This window comes from Littorina saxatilis, linkage group LG1 (assembly GCF_037325665.1).
Source record: "Littorina saxatilis isolate snail1 linkage group LG1, US_GU_Lsax_2.0, whole genome shotgun sequence".
NCBI lineage: Eukaryota > Metazoa > Mollusca > Gastropoda > Littorinimorpha > Littorinidae > Littorina > Littorina saxatilis.
The window spans coordinates 17,397,320-17,405,435 of record NC_090245.1 but is presented as its reverse complement, the minus strand read 5'-3'; positions in this window follow the sequence as shown (position 1 = coordinate 17,405,435).

Genomic DNA, 8,116 nt, shown 5'->3' with positions numbered 1-8,116 from the left:
GATATAGCTCTATGCATGCAAGATATATCAAATTTAAAAATCAGTGTTCAGCGCCTAAAGAACAGTTGAACACAGTTTACACTGAACAAGCAGCAGCTCTTGAATTGAATCGAGTACAACAATGGGTTTAAAGCATTTTAACAAAATGTGATTATTGAATACAATGCTAACATGCCAGAGCAGAAACACCAGATTCAACTCACTTGGAAATAAGTTTTCACAATTCAGAGTTGTAGTTTTTATAGATAACAAAAAAATGATGTATGTGCAGCACACAAAAGCAAATGCCTAAAAGTTACGGTACCATTAAGTGGAATGGATGACACAGGTAAAGAACACGTAGATTTTATTCTATAAAACTAGCTGCTGACAAAGATCAAACATTCTTGACTTACTTGACTTATTCCTGTAGACTCCCTGTGGAGCATAGGGCCGATCAAACATTCTGCTTGTAGCAAAAACGACCAACAAAAGCACAACAAAGTAGTTCCAGAATTCTGAAATCATAACCATACTCTGACTGAGTGGCAATCTAAACTCTTCTTTTGGGAAGCACCAAAATATGGCCCCATTCAATTAATGTGCGTACTAGTTTCAAATAAACTGGGCACAAGAAACACTCAAATAAAGATAAAAGAGTCAAATATATAACGTATAAATGTGAAATAATCAATGGAGGAAACGCTAAACAGTATACAGTCAATCTAGAAAGCTGGATTTGTTGCACGCACAAGAGCTTGACAGGTAAAGTCAAATGATCTAGTAAAAGGTATTGCACTTGATTACACACAAATAACAGAGGTAAGAGAAATTTAAAGGTAATGCCACAGCTAAAGACTATCTAGAGAGATATGAAATAATTGAATAGGACGGACAAAAATAATTGAAAGTCAACTGCCAAATATAATGCCATTTCAAAACTGAGCAAAATGACAGCGAACGACAAGAAGAAGAAAACTGAGTAAAGTCCTACTTTACACAAATTGTAGATACATTTAACAAAAGTACTACAGTTTCCCTGTTCATAGGACGCGACTACGGGTGAATGAGGAAATTGTGAGAAACAGGTCTATTTCACTATGCAGATGAGTTTTTTACTATTCAGACCAGAAGTAACAATGCACACAGAATGGCAAGATTACAAATACGTGTTTCTGAGAATAAGAAACAACAACATTCAAAAATATGTCACACATTCTACGAAAAAGCATGAATATGTACCAAGATGTTCACAAGACAGTACATTTGTATACAGTATGACAGAAAACACAAGCACAAGTCTTGTTCCCCAGTTTTACTTTTGAACAAATCGGTACCAGTGCTCAAGGGTAAGTGCAATCAGAGACTGTAGAGTATACAGAGACGCTCCATGCGGTGCTGAAAAGTGAGACCGGATGCCCAGTGGCGCCACCACGCGGAAACATGGAAAAACCTACTTTCTCTTTTCACAGCAGTAGTGATATCGTGCTGCACAAGCATGGCCGCGCCAACGCGAAAACGCAGTGGGGCATGGTGTTCGGCCATCAATTGCTCAAACCCGTCGCGATTTATAACCCTTCGTGGTTGAAAACGACGTTAAACACCAAATAAAGAAAGAATCAATTGCTCAAACGCACATGCCAAAGGCTTCAGGATGTTCAAATTTCCCAAGGAAGAGAGCAGGTGAGGATTGTTTCTTCAATTCAGTTTTCTCTCGTTAAATGTTGGAAAATCAGTAAAAGTTGTAGCGTCGAACTGCGTGTAGATCTATTCTACCGGAACAGTGAAAACACACACTACCTGTATACACACTACAGCCTCAAACCAGTCCAGAGGGTAGACAGAGAGAGAGAGAGAGAGAAAAAAAGAGAGAGACAGAGAGAAAGAGAGGAGAGAGAGAGAGATAGATAGAGAGGGTAGAGAGAATTGAATTGAATTGAATTGAACTTTATTTTACAAGGATTTAGATTTAAGGCTACGCCTTTTCTTACAATCTGTCCTTGGGACGCATACGGCATAGACACACAATTATATAATTAAAAAAAATAAAATAAAATAAAAAAATTAAAAATTAAAAAGTTAAAAAGTTAACCAACAAAAGGAGGTCGGAAAACGTGATAATAAAGATGACGATGATGATGATGATGACGATAATGATGATGATAATGATGATGATGATGATCAAGATGAGGCATGAAGAGCATACATATGTGGTTATTCATAAAATCAAATGCATACTATGCAGGTAATTATAAATACAAGCTGGTGGCAATCGAACATGTAGCAATAGAGTAACAAAAATATGTTCAGAATATACAATGCACAGCATATTTTTGACGTAATACTAAGTTTGGTAAGTCAAAAGGCGTTAAACTACTCAGACATTAAGTGGTTTTTTACACATTTTTTAAAACTTTTTAATGACTTTAGGTGCTTAAAGGATGATGGAAGTGAATTCCAAACTGAAGTACCCGAAAAAGCAAGACTGGTCTTATACAGGTCAATTCGTGGAATTGGTGGGATCAAGTTGACCGACCCATATCTGTGGGTAGCTTTATTAAATAATGATGTAATGTAAATCGGCACTTTACCGTGATACAATTTAGAGAGAGAAAGAGAGAGAGAGAGAGAGAGAGAGAGAGAGAGAGAGAGAGAGAGAGAGAGAGAGAGAGAGAGAGAGAGAGAGAGAGAGAGTGAGAGAGCTTTCTGAACAAGAAAGAAGCAACTAAAAAGAAATAAGAAAATCATCGATCGATCAAGATTCTTTAAAGTCAGCTTGGTCACAAGAATCTGGTTAAGTTGCTGTATTTTACAGTTTTTTTTACATGATAACTTCTTAGCTCCGTGTTATTGACAACCCATTTCAGTTTCGATGTGCTGGGACGACACCAAATTGACTAAATGCCTTAGTTACTGATTTAACCGGGAACTATTTCATTAAACGATTAATTCCTGAATATTTTCTCAGGCTTAACTAACCATGTATTCAGTATGTATTTGTATTTGATTAAAACACACAAAAATAACGACGGTTAGTTCGTGAAAAGAGACTGACTTGAATCATGTTTGCATAACTACAGCGATGCAGCGAATATTGCCTAAGAAAATTAATTTGATTTAATTTTAATCTATACCATTTTCTGCGGTGTTTTTATGGTCATTTAAAAAGGATGTTCACAAACAAACATATTTTTTCATCCAGTTACTGTTTGCAGCACTGTCAGCCGGACAGAACAGACAGTATGTTAATATAAACGTGATATAAACACAGCCGACAGCAGCCGCTTTTCGCGAGCTACCTTGTGCGGCAGGGAGTGGCTCTTTTCCCGCGCTGCGCTGGCCGGTCTCAGTTTCGCACCGCAGCGCAAAGAAGGATGACGCGTCTCTGTATACTCTATAGTCTCTGGTTCAGTGATGATCAAGCAAAACTAAGCACAACATTTCTGAAGTCAAAGAATGAATCAGATAGCATAACAAGGAGGCTGGCAAGAATGTACACACAGTTATAAGTGAAAGATTAAATATACACTTGTGTACTTTCTTGAAGATTGTGCTCCTGCTCTAAAGATTCAGACTTGCAAAGAAGCCTCCCTCACAAACAAAATATTTGTGGGATCTCTTTCAGCATGAAGGTATTTGTACACTGTTTAAACCTGAACAAATGTATGCTATTGAAACTGTGCATAATCTGTGGAGATAATATAATTACTTTTATTATGATAATCATTATACAAAGAAGAAAAACTAATATCAAAAGCATTGAAGAATAAAAAACACAATGAATTAAACCAAATGAAGGGACATGTAAGAAACAAAGTTTAAAAACTTGTCTCTACTGAATGTCTAAAGCTCGGGCAGAAAACAAGACGATCTACATATGGAAAAAGGCAATTAGAACCTCCACTTAAAGTTAATAAAACAGATTTTACCAGACACAATTGTCAATTTACACTTTTCAGTCAATGAAATAAAAACGACATAAAACAAGCACAAACATCAGACTCGAGGTAATGAGCCCAAATCAGAAGTAAAATGAATCTAAAATCATGGAGTTCACTAGTCATAGTTTTATGCCATGCATGTGCATTATCTTGTCCATCCCTTCTTGCAATTGTTAGTCCAAGAAACAGAATGTTACATACATGCACTTTCCAGAAATAAAAGGTTCCAACTGAAAGACAAAATATTTTGATAGCAGCACAACATAGGTATGTACAGATTTTGATGCACAGATATGCAAGCATACAAGCAGGCCTGAAAGTGGCGAGTATTTTACTCGCCATGGCGAGTAGAAACATGTAAATGGCAAGTAGAAATGTAAATCTACTTGCCAAATGCAAGTAAAGTTGCTAAAACAATGGTTGGTTTGGCGAGTAAAAATAAAAAAAATTGGCTAGTAAATTATGAGAAGTACTAAGCCAAAAGCCAGTGCCCCATTTCGTGGACTTTCAGCACTGACAAGATTAGTTTTTTTTCAAAGAGCAAGAGACACTTGTTGTCTATTTAAGTGCATGTACGTACATGTATAATTAAGTCCTGTTACCATTAATAAAAAGTTTTAGTGTAAATTTTCATTTGATTAATATACTTACCCAAATCTCATAAATAGCAATTTACTTCCGTTAAGTGCTTAAACGTTGAACACGCTTCCCTGGTAACACAAGGGAAGCCACTCCCCTAAAGAAAAATCACATAAACAGTCACTAGACCACGTGATACCTCAGGGTAGGCTCCCCTTATCGCCACGTGACACGCGGCCGCCATCTTCAATTCACTTCTTGACAAGCCTGAGCAAGTCTGAAAGCGGGGTAGGTGGGAGGGCATTTGATATGAGATTTGGGTAAGTATATTAATCAAATGAAAATTTACACTAAAATTTTTGATTAAATTACATATTACTTCCCCAAATCTCATAAATAGCAGATTGCTACTTAAGGAGGTGGGATCATAAAACATGAATATAAGCAGACAGACAACTCACCCTAAGTTCTGGGTAGAGCCTGCCCGGCAACCACGACCGCAGGTAGGACGTTGCATCCATAAGGACGAGTGCCAGAGACGTCCCTCAAATAGTAATTCAGGAAGACGTCTTCTGATCTCCAGTAAGCGGCGCCCAAGACCTCAGATAGACGCCTGGATTTGAAGACAGCGAGAGATGAGGCCCAAGCACGGGTCTCATGAGTCCTCGCCGAGGAGAGAGGAAGGATGAACTGAGAAGAACGCCCACCATCATTCTGCTGCCACCACACATAGGCTTGTCTAATGAGAGTGGAAGCCCATTTTGCTAAAGTGACTTTGGCAATGTCTTTGTGTCTAGCTGTGTTCGTGGAGATGAATAACAGCTTCTGACTACTAGCCCGAATGGGGCTTGTACGAGATAAGTAAGTCGTTAGCGCACGAACCGGACAGTTCATAAGATCTGGATCGTTTGGAGCTAATATATTAGACAGTGGATGAACTGTGATCACTGGTGATTGCTGATCTGGTCTCTGATTTAGAAAATCTGGTCGAAAATTAAGCGAGACGAAACCGTCTGCTTGAAACGAAATGTCTTTCTGCAGGCCAGATAAAGAATGTACCTCGCTACCGCGTCTGGCTGAAGCCAACAACAGTAACATTAATGTCTTGCGGGTTAGATTTGGTAAGCTTGCAGCATGCAAAGGCTCAAAGTCTGACGATCTCAAAAATTCAAGAACAAGAAAGAGATCCCAAGCCGGTACTGGTTGTTTGTTTTAATATCTGCAATCGAGGCGCCTTTCAGCACTGAAGCTATTGGACCGCCAAGATTGATAACATGCTCTAACTGTCGTAATGTTGAAGATATAACTGATCTTCTAACCTTAAGGGAGGATGCAGAACAACCTTGTGAAGACAACCAAGCCAAATGATTAGCGACTTGCATGGACCTAGGCGCTACTGGGTTGACGTTGTTTAACTGACACCAAGTATTCCAAGCTTTCTAGTGAGAGGAATAAACCGAATTTGTGGAAGCTCTGTGAGCTTTCTGAATCAACGAAACAGTGATGTCTGAAGCACCTGCGTGCAGAAGAGAATTTCTCACAACATCCACCCGTGAAGAAGCAGAGACTGCGGATTTCCGTGAGGAATGCCTGTTCTTGGTTGTAGAAGCTCTCCCTTTACGAGATTGAGAGGGACGGGAGAGCCCCGAGACAGACGTAGTAGGTCCGGATCCAGTGTTGGCTTGTCCATTTCTGATTAAGTCTTGGAGTTTGTCCACTCTCCTGAGAGAGGGCCGAACGGTCCAGGCTACTGTGTTGAATCTCATGCCCAGGTAAGAAAACTCCTGAGCGGGAGTGAGATCCGACTTGGTCTGATTGACTGCAAAACCCATATCCAATGCGAGGCGCAGGACGACATGAGTGTGAGAAAGGCAAAGATCTCGAGCCTGATGCAGAATCAGCCAATCGTCGAGGTACGCCCAAAGACGTACCCCCTTCTGCCGAATAAGAGCACAAATCTATCGAACACCCATTGTGAAGATCCATGGTGCTAAGGATAGGCCGAAGGGCAGGGCCCGAAACTAGTATGCCTTGTTTCTCCACCGAAACCTCAACCACTTCCTGTCGCAAGGATGGATGAGAAGATGAAATACGCGTCTAAGAGGTCGATGGAGGTGACCCAATCGCCCGGGCGAAAGGTGTCCCTGACCGTAGCTGGTGTTTTCATGGTAAAGCGTATGTCCCTTAGGCGTTCAGAGAGGAAAGTTCCAGAACTGGGCGCCACCCCCCTGAGGCCTTGGGTACCACGAAAATCCGGTTGAAAAATCCGGGGGAGGAATGATCTAATACTACCTCCACCGCTTGCTTCCGTAAAAGGGCCAGAATCTCGGCATCTATGACCATGACTGATTCCTTGTTGGCCGGAAAAGAAAAGTGAGGGAGAACTCTGGTAAGAGGAGCCTTTTCCTCTTTCCAGAGAAGCCGGAACCCCGATCTGACTATCCCTACGATCCAATTGTTGGTTACGTTCTGCATCCAAAATACGATCGCCCGAGACGGACCGCCCACCATCACGGGGATGGCGGCTGCAGGGATAATCAGATCAGGGGGGAATCACTGGGGGTTGGGATTTCGCCCAGACCCCCGAGACTTGCCAAAGGAAGGCTTCTTATTGCCAGAAGAAGCACCCCTTCCACGACCTCGAGAGGAACCAGAGTTTTGCTTAAAGCTACCTTTAACCGCAGGGGCCATGTAGGTAGCAGAGTCGGATTGTATGGTATGACTAGCGGAGCGTTGAGTGTATCTGGCAAACTCCAAATCCTTTGCCTCTTGGGTCTCTTTGTGAAGAGCATCAAGAGCCAAAGGACCAAAGAGCGCCTCCTCCGTGAAGGGAGATGTGCGCAAAGAGTCAATAGTTCGCCGATCCTGCAGTCTGGACTCGGAGAGGAAGTTATCCCTTCGAGTAAAAACTGCATGAGCGTAGAGCCGTGCTGATGACGCCATTTGTTGCGCCGAAACTTTAGCCAATGCCGACAAAAGAGCCGCCACATCCTGTTCGCTTGCATCTTGCCTGAACTCAAATGGTTCTAGGGAAGAAGTAAGCGCCCGCGTCAAAGAACGCAGCAGCGTATCCGAGAGGGATGCAAGTTCCAGTGCAGATCTGCCTGTTTCCTCTAACCCCAGAAGAGAAGATTCAGTGTAAGGAAACGCTTTATCCTTCTTGAAATGCTCAAAACGCAGGAAGTCAACAGCTGGAGTCACCGGAAGTGGAGCCCGAGGTAGGGCAAAAGTTTGAATCAACCCGCGATTGGACTGTTTCAACACTAACTTCCTGTGTGTGGCATGGCGAAACACAGAAGCCTGCTGCTCTGTGGCCAGCCATGAATCCACTGAAGGAGGAACCGGTCCATGCGCCACCAGAAGTGGCACTGGGCGAAGAGGAATGTTACTACCCAGCGGGGGGTGAGTAGCCAAAACTTTCGCCATTTCATAAGCCACCAAGGGAGATTCTGAGAAACGAAACCCCGAGGCGACAGGTTGCGATGGTAAAAAATCGTCAACCGCTGATTTAGGAGGAGCAGAATCGTCTACAGCTGCGACCACTCCCTCCGGAAAATACCGTGAGGTCACCTCTGCTGCAAGAGCAAGAGCCTGGATAAACCTTGCCGGTAACCGGA